Genomic DNA, 16,876 nt, shown 5'->3' on the forward strand with positions numbered 1-16,876 from the left:
TCAATATATTTTTGTGTAAAGTAAGCTCTATACATTGCATGTACCTGCACTATTACTTCCGTAATATAACTGTATATATTCAGATTAAAAACTAAAATGGACGACATGGATTCATGAAATATGGCATTAATTCAACCTGTCAATCAATAATTATTCGAAGGCGTTGTGTAGTCCACGGATTACGGTACATACCTTTGCGCCGCGCAATCCGGTTGTCACACCTTTACGGTAAATGTGTTGGGTTCTGTTTGGACTGGAGTCAGCGTGGCGTTCTGCGAGAGACATAGTGCCTTGGATCTGTAAACTATTGGAAGGAAAGTTCCTTGTTTACAAGGTAAGGCGCTCGAAAAACAACTACGTTTACTACTTTAAAAAAAAATTAGAATGGGTGTTCGTGGTGTTATTGTGAGTATGTTATTTTATGAAACGTTACAAGGTTTAATTTATTGACACGAAGTGCAGTGAACAGACGATTTATGTAAACAATGTTATGTTTTTACACACATGACTTAACTTTCATACAGACTGGGAGACATGTACTAAATGATTGCATTTACGCATTGAACAACTCGTAAATATATATCAAATCCTCCTAAATATTACAGAGAAAACATCTTTGTTGATAGGTTTTCATTGATTTCATCATGTTATTTAGCTTTTACTCCGCATTTGACTGTTGTCCCGCGTGTGTGTAGGATACAGTACACTTGTTTGCTGTTGTCTTGTAATTGTATGGCTCATTCTTACTATGAAGAAGCGTCCACTCTTTACCACACCAGACTACGCAGCCTGAATTGTTCTCATTCCCACGTGTTTTACAACAGCCAGGAGGCGGATATCTCCGGGTTAATAATGTGGTATGTCCTCCTTGTCATCCCCTTCCCCCTTCTCGTCCTCCTCTCATCCACATCCAATGATGTTGGACAGCTGCCTATACATTAACACTATACAGTCATCACATAATGTCATGTACATTAACCAAGCATCCGCCCCCTTTTTTTTTCGAATATCGCCTGAGATGACATACCCAAATCTAACTGACTGTAGCTCAGGACCTGAAGCAAGAATATGCATATTATTGGTACCATTTGAAAGGAAACACTTTGAGGTTTGTGGAAATGTTAAATTAATTTAGTAGAATATAACATAATAGATCTGGTAACAGAAAATACAAAGAAATTGGCCAAAGATATTTGTTTTGTACCATCATCTTTGAAATGCAAGAGAAAGGCCATAATGTATTATTCCAGCCCAGGCGCAATTTAGACTTTGGCCTCTAGATGGCGGCAGTGTATGTGCAACGTTTTAGACTGATCCAATGAACCATTGCTTATATGTTCAAAATGTCTGCTGTTCAGGTATGACGAGAGGATTTCACTCACAAAAGTATGTACCGTAATCCGTGGATTCCTTTTAGTCAGGTAGGGAGTTTTACCTCCTTTTAGTCAGGTAGGGAGTTTTACCTCTCCTTTTAGTCGGGTAGGGAGTTTTACCTCCTTTTAGTCAGGTGGTGAGTTTTACCTCCTTTTAGTCGGGTAGGGAGTTTTACCTCTCCTTTTAGTCGGGTAGTGAGTTTTACCTCCTTTTAGTCGGGTAGTGAGTTTTACCTCCTTTTAGTCAGGTGGTGAGTTTTACCTCCTTTTAGTCAGGTGGTGAGTTTTACCTCCTTTTAGTCAGGTGGTGAGTTTTACCTCCTTTTAGTCAGGTGGTGAGTTTTACCTCTTTTTAGTCAGGTGGTGAGTTTTACCTCTCCTTTTAGTCAGGTAGGGAGTTTTGCCTCTCTTTTTAGTCGGGTAGTGAGTTTTGCCTCTCCTTTTAGTCGGGTAGTGAGTTTTGCCTCTCCTTTTAGTCAGGTGGTGAGTTTTGCCTCTCCTTTTAGTCAGGTGGTGAGTTTTGCCTCTCCTTTTAGTCAGGTGGTGAGTTTTACCTCTCCTTTTAGTCGGGTGGAGTGTTTTGCCTCTCCTTTTAGTCGGGTAGTGAGTTTTCTCTCTCCTTTTAGTCGCGTAGTGAGTTTTGCCTCTCCTTTTAGTCCCTCTTTTTAGTCGGGTAGTGTGTTTTGCCTCTCTTTTAGTCGGGTAGTGTGTTTTGCCTCTCCTTTTAGTCGGGTGGTGAGTTTTGCCTCTCCTTTTAGTGTTTTTTTACCTCTCCTTTTAGTCGGGTGGAGTGAGTTTTTTTGCCTCTCTTTTTTAGTCGGGTAGTGAGTTTTGCCTCTCCTTTTAGTTTTTTTGCCTCTCCTTTTAGCCTCTCCTTTTAGTCGGGTAGTTTTGTGTTTTGCCTCTCCTTTTAGTCGGGTCGTGGTAGTGGGTGTTTTGCCTCTCCTTTTAGTCGGGTAGTCGGGTAGTGAGTTTTGCCTCTCCTTTTAGTGGGTAGTTTTTTGCCTCTCCTTTTAGTCGGGTAGTGTGTTTTGCCTCTCTTTTAGTCGGGTAGTGTGTTTTGCCTCTCTTTTTAGTCAGGTAGTGTAGTGTGTTTTGCCTCTCCTTTTCGGGTAGTGTGTTTTGCCTCTTTTTAGTCGGGTAGTGTGTTTTGCCTCTCTTTTAGTCGGGTAGTGTGTTTTGCCTCTCCTTTTAGTCGTGTGTTTTGCCTCTCCTTTTAGTCGGGTAGTGTGTTTTGCCTCTCCTTTTAGTCGGGTAGTGTGTTTTGCCTCTCCTTTTAGTCGGGTAGTGTGTTTTGCCTCTCCTTTTAGTCGGGTAGTGAGTTTTACCTCTCCTTTTAGGCTCTGGTCTATAGTAGTACCACTATATAGGGAATAGGGCTCTGGTCTATAGTAGTACCACTATATAGGGAATAGGGCTCTGGTCTATAGTAGTACCACTATATAGGGAATAGGGCTCTGGTCTATAGTAGTACCACTATATAGGGAAGAGGGCTCTGGTCTATAGTAGTACCACTATATAGGGAATAGGGATCTGGTCTATAGTAGTACCACTATATAGGGAATAGGGCTCTGGTCTATAGTAGTACCACTATATAGGGAATACTGTTCCATTTGGGACACATCCAAACAGTTGCACCTTCTGAGATTGTCACAGTGTAGGCTACTGTTGGACCATGCTGAGCTGAGTCCTTTCATTGGTTACATCTCAAATCAATGTCCCTTTGTGAGACTGACTGTGACTGGGAGTGAAGTCATACAACACTATCCCCCCTCTGTTCAGGGCTTTATCTCTCTCTCTCTCTGTTCAGGGCTTTATCTCTCTCTCTCTGTTGTTCACCCTCTCTGTTCAGGGCTTTATCTCTCTCTCTCTGTTGTTCACCCCCTCTGTTCAGGGCTTTATCTCTCTCTCTCTGTTGTTCACCCTCTGTTCAGGGCTTTATCTTTCTCTCTCTCTGTTCAGGGCTTTATCTCTCTCTGTTGTTCACCCTCTGTTCAGGGCTTTATCTCTCTCTCTGTTGTTCACCCTCTCTGTTCAGTGCTTTATCTCTCTTTGTTGTTCACCCTCTCTGTGGAATACAGTTGAACTAAGATTCTAATGGGTTCTGGTGGAGAAATACAGTTGAACTAATATTCTAATGGGTTCTGGTGGAGAAATACAGTTGAACTAAGATTCTAATGGGTTCTGGTGGAGAAATACAGTTGAACTAATATTCTAATGGGTTCTGGTGGAGAAATACAGTTGAACTAAGATTATAATGGGTTCTGGTGGAGAAATACAGTTGAACTAAGATTATAATGGGTTCTGGTGGAGAAATACAGTTGAACTAAGATTATAATGAATACAGTTGAACTAAGATTATAATGAATACAGTTGAACTAATATTCTAATGGGTTCTGGTGGAGAAATACAGTTGAACTAAGATTATAATGGGTTCTGGTGGAGAAATACAGTTGAACTAAGATTATAATGAATACAGTTGAACTAATATATTCTAATGGGTTCTGGTGGAGAAATACAGTTGAACTAAGATTATAATGGGTTCTGGTGGAGAAATACAGTTGAACTAAGATTATAATGGGTTCTGGTGGAGAAATACAGTTGAACTAAGATTATAATGAATACAGTTGAACTAAGATTATAATGAATACAGTTGAACTAAGATTATAATGGGTTCTGGTGGTAGAATACAGTTGAACTAAGATTATAATGAATACAGTTGAACTAAGATTATAATGGGTTCTGGTAGTGGAATACAGTTGAACTAAGATTATAATGGGTTCTGGTGGTGGAATACAGTTGAACTAAGATTATAATGGGTTCGGGTAGTGAAATACAGTTGAACTAAGATTATAATGGGTTCTGGGGTTGGAATACAGTTGAACTAAGATTATAATGGGTTCTGGTGGTGAAATACAGTTGAACTAAGATTATAATGAATACAGTTGAACTAAGATTATAATGGGTTCTGGTGGTGAAATACAGTTGAACTAAGATTATAATGGGTTCTGGTGGTGGAATACAGTTGAACTAAGATTATAATGAATACAGTTGAACTAAGATTATAATGGGTTCTGGTAGTGAAATACAGTTGAACTAACATTATAATGGGTTCTGGTAGTGAAATACAGTTGAACTAAGATTATAATGGGTTCTGGTGGAGAAATACAGTTGAACTAAGATTATAATGGGTTCTGGTAGTGAAATACAGTTGAACTAAGATTATAATGGGTTCTGGTGGTGGAATACAGTTGAACTAAGATTATAATGGGTTCTGGTGGTGAAATACAGTTGAACTAAGATTATAATGGGTTCTGGTGGTGAAATACAGTTGAACTAAGATTATAATGAATACAGTTGAACTAAGATTATAATGAATACAGTTGAACTAATATTCTAATGGGTTCTGGTGGAGAAATACAGTTGAACTAAGATAATAATGGGTTCTGGTGGAGAAATACAGTTGAACTAAGATTATAATGGGTTCTGGTGGTGAAATACAGTTGAACTAAGATTATAATGAATACAGTTGAACTAAGATTATAATGAATACAGTTGAACTAAGATTATAATGGGTTCTGGTGGTAGAATACAGCTGAACTAAGATTATAATGAATACAGTTGAACTAAGATTATAATGGGTTCTGGTAGTGGAATACAGTTGAACTAAGATTATAATGGGTTCTGGTGGTAGAATACAGCTGAACTAAGATTATAATGAATACAGTTGAACTAAGATTATAATGGGTTCTGGTAGTGGAATACAGTTGAACTAAGATTATAATGGGTTCTGGTGGTGGAATACAGTTGAACTAAGATTATAATGGGTTCTGGTAGTGAAATACAGTTGAACTAAGATTATAATGGGTTCTGGTGGAGAAATACAGTTGAACTAATATTATAATGGGTTCTGGTGATGGAATACTGTTGAACTAAGATTATAATGGGTTCTGGTGGAGAAATACAGTTGAACTAAGATTATAATGGGTTCTGGTGGAGAATACAGTTGAACTAAGATTATAATGGGTTCTGGTGGTGAAATACAGTTGAACTAAGATTATAATGGGTTACAGTTGAACTAAGATTATAATGAAATACAGTTGAACTAAGATTATAATGAATACAGTTGAACTAAGATTATAATGAATACAGTTGAACTAAGATTATAATGGGTTCTGGTGGTGAAATACAGTTGAACTAAGATTATAATGAATACAGTTGAACTAAGATTATAATGGGTTCTGGTGGTAGAATACAGTTGAACTAAGATTATAATGAATACAGTTGAACTAAGATTATAATGGGTTCTGGTAGTGAAATACAGTTGAACTAAGATTATAATGGGTTCTGGTAGTGAAATACAGTTGAACTAAGATTATAATGGGTTCTGGTGGAGAAATACAGTTGAACTAAGATTATAATGGGTTCTGGTAGTGAAATACAGTTGAACTAAGATTATAATGGGTTCTGGTGGTGGAATACAGTTGAACTAAGATTATAATGGGTTCTGGTGGAGAAATACAGTTGATCTAAGATTATAATGGGTTCTGGTGGAGAAACACAGTTGAACTAAGATTATAATGAGTTCTGGTGGTGGAATACAGTTGAACTAAGATTATAATGGGTTCTGGTGGTGGAATACAGTTGAACTAAGATTATAATGGGTTCTGGTAGTGGAATACAGTTGAACTAAGATTATAATGGGTTCTGGTGGTGAAATACAGTTGAACTAAGATTATAATGGGTTCTGGTGGTGGAATACAGTTGAACTAAGATTATAATGGGTTCTGGTAGTGGAATACAGTTGAACTAAGATTATAATGGGTTCTGGTGGAGTTGAACTAAGATTACAGTTGAACTAAGATTATAATGAATACAGTTGAACTAAGATTATAATGGGTTCTGGTGGAGAAAAGATTATAATGGGTTCTGGTGGTGGAATACAGTTGAACTAAGATTATAATGGGTTCTGGTGGTGGAATACAGTTGAACTAAGATTATAATGGGTTCTGGTAGTGAAATACAGTTGAACTAAGATTATAATGGGTTCTGGTGGTGAAATACAGTTGAACTAAGATTATAATGGGTTCTGGTGGTGGAATACAGTTGAACTAAGATTATAATGAATACAGTTGAACTAAGATTATAATGGGTTCTGGTAGTGGAATACAGTTGAACTAATATTATAATGGGTTCTGGTGGTGGAATACAGTTGAACTAAGATTATAATGGGTTCTGGTGGAGAAATACAGTTGAACTAAGATTATAATGGGTTCTGGGGTTGGAATACAGTTGAACTAAGATTATAATGGGTTCTGGTGGAGAAATACAGTTGAACTAAGATTATAATGGGTTCTGGTGGTGGAATACAGTTGAACTAAGATTATAATGAATACAGTTGAACTAAGATTATAATGGGTTCTGGTAGTGGAATACAGTTGAACTAAGATTATAATGGGTTCTGGTGGTAGAATACAGTTGAACTAAGATTATAATGGGTTCTGGTAGTGGAATACAGTTGAACTAAGATTATAATGGGTTATTGTGGTGGAATACAGTTGAACTAAGATTATAATGGGTTCTGGTGGTGAAATACAGTTGAACTAAGATTATAATGGGTTCTGGGGTTGGAATACAGTTGAACTAAGATTATAATGGGTTCTGGTGGAGAAATACAGTTGAACTAAGATTATAATGGGTTCTGGTTCTGGTGTGTTGAACTGATTAATACAGTTGAACTAAGATTATAATGGGTTCTGGTGGTGAATACAGTTGAACTAAGATTATAATGGGTTCTGGTAGTGGAATACAGTTGAACTAAGATTATAATGGGTTCTGGTGGTAGAATACAGTTGAACTAAGATTATAATGGGTTCTGATTATAATGGGTTCTGGTGGAATACAGTTGAACTAAGATTATAATGGGTTATTGTGGTGGAATACAGTTGAACTAAGATTATAATGGGTTCTGGTGGTGAAATACAGTTGAACTAAGATTATAATGGGTTCTGGGGTTGGAATACAGTTGAACTAAGATTATAATGGGTTCTGGTGGTGGAATACAGTTGAACTAAGATTATAATGGGTTCTGGGGTTGGAATACAGTTGAACTAAGATTATAATGGGTTCTGGTGGTGAAATACAGTTTAACTAAGATTATAATGGGTTCTGGGGTTGGAATACAGTTGAACTAAGATTATAATGGGTTCTGGGGTTGGAATACAGTTGAACTAAGATTATAATGGGTTCTGGTGGTGGAATACAGTTGAACTAAGATTATAATGGGTTCTGGGGTTGGAATACAGTTGAACTAAGATTATAATGGGTTCTGGGGTTGGAATACAGTTGAACTAAGATTATAATGGGTTCTGGTGGTGAATACAGTTGAACTAAGATTATAATGGGTTCTGGTGGTGGAATACAGTTGAACTAAGATTATAATGGGTTCTGGGGTTGGAATACAGTTGAACTAAGATTATAATGGGTTCTGGTGGTGAAATACAGTTGAACTAAGATTATAATGGGTTCTGGTGGTGGAATACAGTTGAACTAAGATTATAATGAATACAGTTGAACTAAGATTATAATGGGTTCTGGTGGAGAAATACAGTTGAACTAAGATTATAATGGGTTCTGGTGGTGGAATACAGTTGAACTAAGATTATAATGGGTTCTGGTAGTGAAATACAGTTGAACTAAGATTATAATGGGTTCTGGTGGAGAAATACAGTTGAACTAAGATTATAATGAATACAGTTGAACTAAGATTATAATGGGTTCTGGTGGTGAAATACAGTTGAACTAAGATTATAATGGGTTCTGGTGGAGAAATACAGTTGAACTAAGATTATAATGAATACAGTTGAACTAAGATTATAATGGGTTCTGGTAGTGGAATACAGTTGAACTAAGATTATAATGGGTTCTGGTAGTGAAATACAGTTGAACTAAGATTATAATGGGTTCTGGTTGTGGAATACAGTTGAACTAAGATTATAATGGGTTCTGGTAGTGAAATACAGTTGAACTAAGATTATAATGGGTTCTGGTGGAGAAATACAGTTGAACTAAGATTATAATGGGTTCTGGTAGTGAAATACAGTTGAACTAAGATTATAATGGGTTCTGGTAGTGAAATACAGTTGAACTAAGATTATAATGGGTTCTGGTGGAGAAATACAGTTGAACTAAGATTATAATGGGTTCTGGTAGTGAAATACAGTTGAACTAAGATTATAATGGGTTTGAACTGATTATAATGGGTTCTGGTGGAGAAATACAGTTGAACTAAGATTATAATGGGTTCTGGTGGAGAAATACAGTTGAACTAAGATTATAATGGGTTCTGGTAGTGAAATACAGTTGAACTAAGATTATAATGGGTTCTGGTGGAGAAATACTCTTTTTGCTCGTGAAGAATTTGGAAGTCATATTCTTGAAGAATCTATTAGGCTAGACATCATTCACTTAGAAGTAAAAAAAAAAAAAAAGATCCTGACTCAGACTTGGGTTGTATTTCATCTCAATAGCAGCAGTATTCTGGTGCCATCTGAGCCAGTTCTATTCATCTGGTTCTGACACAGCTAGTAATGTGTTTGGCTTTGTGCTTCTCACAATGCCACTCATTATGTGTCTGACAGAGCCAACTAGCCACGTGTCTGGCGGGCTGAAGTTGCCACGTCATTCAGGACAAGGAGAAAGGGAGAGATAACACTGTATATTGTTTATTTCACTTTTGTATATTATCTACCTCACTTGCTTTGGCAATGTTAACATATGTTTCCCATGTGAATAAAACCCCTTGAATTGAATTGAGAGTGAGAGAGATGGGATGGGGGAGAGGAGAAAGACAGAGGGAGGAAGGTAGAAGGACAGAGAGACAGGAGACGAGGGAGAAGGAAAGGGAGAGAGGAGAGAGCTTCTCACTGATTGATTCACACGTCCTGTCTGCCTACTCATCTCGTCCTGAGAGCTTCTCACTGATTGATTCACACGTCCTGTCTGCCTACTCATCTCGTCCTGAGAGCTTCTCTCTGATTGATTCACACGTCCTGTCTGCCTACTCATCTCGTCCTGAGTGCTTCTCTCTGAGGAAGCATGTCGTGGAAGCTTGAATAGATGAATGTGTTAGAACTACAGTAACACCGTCGAAACATCAAAGACCAGGAAGTAAATACGTTAAAACTGGCAGGACATATATAACCTTCTGTTGTTGATTAGCTTTGATCAGGAAACAAAGCCTAGCTCTCTGTCTCTGTGTCTCCCTCTTCTCTCTGTGTCTCTCTCTCTCTCTCTCTCCCTGTCTCTCTCTCTCTCCCTCCCTGTCTGTCTCTCCCTCTCTCTCTGCCTCGTCTCTCTTTCTCTCTCTCTGTCTGTCTCGTCTTTCTCTCTCTCTGTCTCTCGTCTCTCTTTCTCTCTCTCTGTCTCTCTGTCATCCTCGTCTGTCTGTCTCTCACTTTCTCTCTCTGTCACTGTCTCGTCTCTGTCTCCCTCTTCTCTCGGTCTCTCTTTCTCCCTCCCTCCCTCCCTCTGTCTGTCTGTCTGTCTGTCTGTCTGTCTGTCTGTCTGTCTGTCTCGTCTTTCTGTGTCTGTCTCGTCTGTGTCTGTGTCGTCTTTCTGTGTCTGTGTCGTCTTTCTGTGTCGTCTTTCTGTGTCTGTGTCGTCTTTCTGTGTCTGTGTCGTCTTTCTGTGTCTGTCTCGTCTTTCTGTGTCTGTCTCGTCTTTCTGTGTCTGTCTCGTCTTTCTGTGTCTGTCTCGTCTTTCTGTGTCTGTCTCGTCTTACTCTCTTTCTGTGTCTTTCTCTGTCTGTCTCGTCTTTCTGTGTCTGTGTCTGTCTCTCTTTCTGTGTCTTTCTCTGTCTGTCTGTCCTTGTCAGTTGAACTGTAGTATCCCTGGTCCATAACTGACTCCCTCTGCAGCTTCTAGAACTGAAATATTACAGTATTGAAGGAGTGGAGAACAAGAAGCAGCAGTCTGGTCTCATCATGGTTAAAGAGGATGTGACCGGGCTGACCAGAACTCAAACAGCATGGTCTCATCATGGTTAAAGAGGATGTGACCGGGCTGACCAGAACTCAAACAGCATGGTCTCATCATGGTTAAAGAGGATGTGACCGGGCCGACCAGAACTCAAACAGCATGGTCTCATCATGGTTAAAGAGGATGTGACCGGGCTGACCAGAACTCAAACAGCATGGTCTCATCATGGTTAAAGAGGATGTGACCGGGCTGACCAGAACTCAAACAGCATGGTCTCATCATGGTTAAAGAGGATGTGACCGGTCTCATCATGGTTAAAGAGGATGTGACCGACCAGAACTCAAACAGCATGGTCTCATCATGGTTAAAGAGGATGTGCCGCAGTCAAACAGCATGGTCTCATCATGGTTAAAGAGGATGTGACCGGGCTGACCAGAACTCAAACAGCATGGTCTCATCATGGTTAAAGAGGATGTGACCGGGCTGACCAGAACTCAAACAGCATGGTCTCATCATGGTTAAAGAGGATGTGACCGGGCCCAGAACTCAAACAGCATGGTCTCATCATGGTTAAAGAGGATGTGACCGGGCTCAAACAGCATGGTCTCATCATGGTTAAAGAGGATGATCACCAGAACTCAAACAGCATGGTCTCATCATGGTTAAAGAGGATGTGACCGGGCTGACCAGAACTCAAACAGCATGGTCTCATCATGGTTAAAGAGGATGTGACCGGGCCGACCAGAACTCAAACAGCATGGTCTCATCATGGTTAAAGAGGATGTGACCGGGCTGACCAGAACTCAAACAGCATGGTCTCATCATGGTTAAAGAGGATGTGCCCGGGCTGACCAGAACTCAAACAGCATGGTCTCATCATGGTTAAAGAGGATGTGACCGGGCTGACCAGAACTCAAACAGCATGGTCTCATCATGGTTAAAGAGGATGTGACCGGGCTGACCAGAACTCAAACAGCATGGTCTCATCATGGTTAAAGAGGATGTGACCGGGCTGACCAGAACTCAAACAGCATGGTCTCATCATGGTTAAAGAGGATGTGACCGGGTTAAAGAGGATGTGCGACCAGAACTCAAACAGCATGGTCTCATCATGGTTAAAGAGGATGTGACCGGGCTGACCAGAACTCAAACAGCATGGTCTCATCATGGTTAAAGAGGATGTGACCGGGCTGACCAGAACTCAAACAGCATGGTCTCATCATGGTTAAAGAGGATGTGACCGGGCCGACCAGAACTCAAACAGCATGGTCTCATCATGGTTAAAGAGGATGTGACCGGGCCGACCAGAACTCCATCCCAGGCTCAAACAGCACTTAAACTAAAAGGGCATTTTCATCATTTTTACAATTCACAATATTATTCTAACCTCAGTGTGGACATCAACACTGAGCGTACAAAACATTAGGAACACCTTCCTCCCTTTTGCCCTCAGAACAGCCTCACTTTGTCGGGGTCAGGGACTCTACAAAGTGTCAAGCGTTCCACAGGGACTCTGGCCCATGTTGACTCCAATGCTTCCCACAGTTGTGTCAAGTTGACTGTTGTCCTTTGGGTGGTTGACCTTTCTTGATACACACAGGAAACTGTTGAGCGTGAAAAACCCAGCAGCGTTGCAGTTCATGACACAAACCAGTGCTCCTGACACCTACTACCGTACACCGATGTTGGCCAGGTCGCAGTTGCAAATGAGAACTTGTTCTCAACTAGCCTACCTGGTTAAATAGAGGTGTTCTCAACTAGCTTACCTGGTTGAATAGAGGTGTTCTCAACTAGCCTACCTGGTTAAATAAAGGTGTTCTCAACCTGCCTACCTGGTTAAATAAAGGTGTTCTCAACTAGCTTACCTGGTTAAATAGAGGTGTTCTCAACTAGCCTACCTGGTTAAATAAAGGTGTTCTCAACTAGCCTACCTGGTTAAATAGAGGTGTTCTCAACTAGCCTACCTGGTTAAATAAAGGTGTTCTCAACCTGCCTACCTAGTTAAATAAAGGTGTTCTCAACCTGCCTACCTGGTTAAATAAAGGTGTTCTCAACTTGCCTACCTGGTTAAATAAAGGTGTTCTCAACCTGCCTACCTGGTTAAATAAAGGTGTTCTCAACCTGCCTACCTGGTTAAATAAAGGTGAAATAAAAAAGGCACTTCAATATTTTTGTCTTGCCTATTCACCCTCTGAGTAACACACAAACAATCCATGTCTCAATTGTCTCAAGACTTAAAAATCCAAAAATCTAACCCGACTCCTCCCCTTCATCTTTAACCCGACTCCTCCCCTTCATCTTTAACCTGACTCCTCCCCTTCATCTTTAACCTGACTCCTCCCCTTCATCTTTAACCTGACTCCTCCCCTTCATCTTTAACCTGACTCCTCCCCTTCATCTTTAACCTGACTCCTCCCCTTCATCTACACTGATTTGAAGTGGATTTAACAAGAGACATCAATAAGGGATCATAGCCTGGTCAGTCTATGTCATGAAAAGAGCAGGTGTTCTTAATGTTTTGTCCACTCTGTGTACATTACTGTGTACATACTACCGACCTATCAGTATGAATGTGGGTTAGAATTGGACCAACTAAAATACTTCTGATCTCTGCTTAGGCTAGTCGTTGTGTCGTCACTGCCCTTTACATAGGTCTTTATCATTCACAGACAGTAGGACTTATCAATTCAAGTGCTGCTAGTTCTGTCACTTGACAAACCTATTGAGAGTAATTTAGTGACTGTGTAGTGCTGTGTGGCACCTCTCTCCGTTGGTCTCTCTTTCACCCTCTGTCTCTCTCTCTTGATCTTGTTCTCTCTCTCCTCTCTCTGTCTCGCTCTCTTTATCTCTCCATGTCTCTCTTTATTTCTCTGTTTTCATTTCTCTCTCTTCATATCTATCTCTCTCTCTCTGGTAAAGTCTCTTTTTACACCCTCTCTGTCTCCTTCACCCTCGCTCTGTCTCTTGTCTCCTTCTCCCTCTCCCTCTCTATTTCTCTGAGGTGTTGGTAATGTTGTCAGGTGAATCACAAGGTGTCTGCCAGGATGGTGGTGCTTGGCAGACCTGTTATTCTGACCGGTTTTGAAGGCTCTCTGAGGAGAGTGAAGTGTGACGGTGTTAGTGAGAGAGAAAAAGTGCTGATACTGTGTGTGGATTAACCCTGTCCACTGGTGTGAGACAGAGAATAGGTAACTGAATGCCCAGCAGAGCGGACTGACCGATTGGCCAGCAGAGCGGACTGACCGAATGGCCAGCAGAGCGGACTAACCGAATGGCCAGCAGAGCGGACTGACCGAATGGCCAGAGGAGCAGACTGACCGAATGGCCAGAGGAGCAGACTGACCGAATGGCCAGAGGAGCAGACTGACCGAATGGCCAGAGGAGCAGACTGACCGAATGGCCAGAGGAGCAGACTGACCGAATGGCCAGAGGAGCAGACTGACCGAATGGCCAACGGAGCGGAGTAACCGAATGGCCAGCAGAGCGGACTAACCGAATGGCCAGCAGAGCGGACTGACCGAATGGCCAGCGGAGCGGACTGACCGAATGGCCAGCGGAGCGGACTGACCGAATGGCCAGCGGAGCGGACTGACCGAATGGCCAGAGGAGCGGACTGACCGAATGGCCAGAGGAGCGGACTGACCGAATGGCCAGAGGAGCGGACTGACCGAATGGCCAGAGGAGCGGACTGACCGAATGGCCAGCAGAGCGGACTGACCGAATGGCCAGAGGAGCGGACTGACCGAATGGCCAGAGGAGCGGACTGACAGAATGGCCAGCGGAGCGGACTGACCGAATGGCCAACGGAGGGCAGTAACAGAATGGCCAGCAGAGCGGACTGACCGAATGGCCAGCAGAGCGGACTGACCGAATGGCCAGCAGAGCGGACTAACCGAATGGCCAGCAGAGCGGACTGACCGAATGGCCAGCAGAGCAGACTGACCGAATGGCCAGCAGAGCGGACTAACCGAATGGCCAGCGGAGCAGAGTAACCGAATGGCCAGCAGAGCAGAGTAACCGAATGCCATTTGTATTGATTAAGGATCACCATTAGTTCCTGCCAAGGCAGCAGCTACTCTTCCTGGGGTCCAGCAACATTAAGGCAGTTCTGTATCCCTCTGGCCACTACTCTACTACCACATATCTACAACACATTGTGTTCCCTCTGGCCACTACTCTACTACCACATATCTACAACACATTGTGTGTTCCCTCTGGCCACTACTCTACTACCACATATCTACAACACATTGTGTTCCCTCTGGCCACTACTCTACTACCACATATCTACAACACATTGTGTGTTCCCTCTGGCCACTACTCTACTACCACATATCTACAACACATTGTGTTCCCTCAGGCCACTACTCTACTACCACATATCTACAACACATTGTGTGTTCCCTCTGGCCACTACTCTACTACCACATATCTACAACACATTGTGTATTCCCTCTGGCCACTACTCTACTACCACATATCTACAACACATTGTGTTTCCCTCTGGCCACTACTCTACTACCACATATCTACAACACATTGTGTGTTCCCTCTGGCCACTACTCTACTATCACATATCTACAACACATTGTGTATTCCCTCTGGCCACTACTCTACTACCACATATCTACAACACATTGTGTATTCCCTCTGACCACTACTCTACTATCACATATCTACAACACATTGTGTTCCCTCTGACCACTACTCTACTATCACTGTGCCAATTGTAATTTTCCGAGGTCCCTCTTTGTAGCAGCTTTTAAAGATTTTAAAAACTAAGGGGCCTAGACAGCTGCCCTGGGGAATTCCTGATTCTAACTGGATTATATTGGAGAGGCTTCCATTAAAGAACACCCTCTGTGTTCTGTTAGACCGGTAACTCTTTATCCACAATATAGCAGGGGGTGTTAAGCCATAACACCCTCTGTGTTCTGTTAGACCGGTAACTCTTTATCCACAATATAGCAGGAGGTGTTAAGCCATAACACCCTCTGTGTTCTGTTAGACCGGTAACTCTTTATCCACAATATAGCAGGGGGTGTAAAGCCATAACACCCTCTGTGTTCTGTTAGACCGGTAACTCTTTATCCACAATATAGCAGGGGGTGTTAAGCCATAACACCCTCTGTGTTCTGTTAGACCGGTAACTCTTTATCCACAATATAGCAGGGGGTGTTAAGCCATAACACCCTCTGTGTTCTGTTAGACCGGTAACTCTTTATCCACAATATAGCAGGGGGTGTTAAGCCATAACACCCTCTGTGTTCTGTTAGACCGGCAGGGGTGTTAAGCCAAACACCCTCTTGTTCTGTTATCTCTTTATCAATATAGCAGGGGGTGTTAAGCCATAACACCCTCTGTGTTCTGTTAGACCGGTAACTCTTTATCCACAATATAGCAGGGGGTGTTAAGCCATAACACCCTCTGTGTTCTGTTAGACCGGTAACTCTTTATCCACAATATAGCAGGGGGTGTTAAGCCATAACACCCTCTGTGTTCTGTTAGACCGGTAACTCTTTATCCACAATATAGCAGGGGGTGTTAAGCCATAACACCCTCTGTGTTCTGTTAGACCGGTAACTCTTTATCCACAATATAGCAGGGGGTGTTAAGCCATAACACCCTCTGTGTTCTGTTAGACCGGTAACTCTTTATCCACAATATAGCAGGGGGTGTTAAGCCATAACACTTACGTTTTTCCATCAGAAGACTATCATTTACATTGAAGTCATTTAGCAGACGCTCTTATCCAGAGCGACTTACAAATTATGATCGATAATGTCATAAGGCACACTAAAATGTCTAACAAGACAGCCCCCACAATCTTCTTATCAATTTCTCTCAGCCAATCAGTGATTTGTGTAAGTGCTGTGCTTGTTGAATGTCTTTCCCTTTAAGCGTGCTGAAAGTCTGTTGTCAATTTGTTTACAGTAAAATAGCATTGTATCTGGTCAAGCACCATGTTTTTTCCTAATGTTTACTAAGGGTTGGTAACTGGCTGATTTGTTGGCTATTTGAGCCAGTAAAATGACTTTACTATTCTTAGGTAGGGGAATAACTTTAGCTTCCCTCCAGGCCTGAGGGCACACACTTTCTAATAGGCATAGATTGAAGAAGCTATGGCAAATAGGAGTGGCGACATCGTCATGCAGCATACAGGAGACCTACTGAGATTTAAAATTACATACTGAGATGTGGTATATATCTGGAGCCCTGCTAGCCTCTCCATCTAAAAACCGATTGATTTAAGTTAGGTAGAGGGGCAGGAGACTTTATAAGCAAGACATTCAGAGTGAAAATGCATTAGTTTTGTTAAAAAATAAATTCACAGTGAAAATGCATTGTTAATGGACCCTATTAATGGACCAAATATTCATATGCCAAACCCATTAGGCCGAAGTGTGGAACTGTGTGGCAACTCTTCTATCACACTCACTGTAGTCAATCCCTGGATTCAGTGGTGCTCCTGTGTAGCTTTGTTGGTAAGCGCAAGGCGTTAGCCAGGTCAGGGTCGTGATTCC

The 16,876-nt window shown here is 41.6% G+C and overlaps 1 protein-coding gene across 1 annotated transcript in view; it reads left to right on the forward strand.

Annotated features, from left to right (window-relative positions):
- The first annotated feature begins 246 nt into the window (after positions 1-246).
- Positions 247-16,876, forward strand: part of LOC135568591 (tumor protein p53-inducible protein 11-like) — a 51,628-nt gene continuing 34,998 nt past the window's right edge. The window contains exon 1 of the mRNA XM_065015398.1: positions 247-334. The gene's annotated coding sequence lies outside the window, so the exon portion shown is untranslated. The remainder of the gene's footprint in view (positions 335-16,876) is intronic.

The sequence above is a fragment of the Oncorhynchus nerka genome, unplaced genomic scaffold (assembly GCF_034236695.1).
Source record: "Oncorhynchus nerka isolate Pitt River unplaced genomic scaffold, Oner_Uvic_2.0 unplaced_scaffold_1459, whole genome shotgun sequence".
Lineage (NCBI taxonomy): Eukaryota > Metazoa > Chordata > Actinopteri > Salmoniformes > Salmonidae > Oncorhynchus > Oncorhynchus nerka.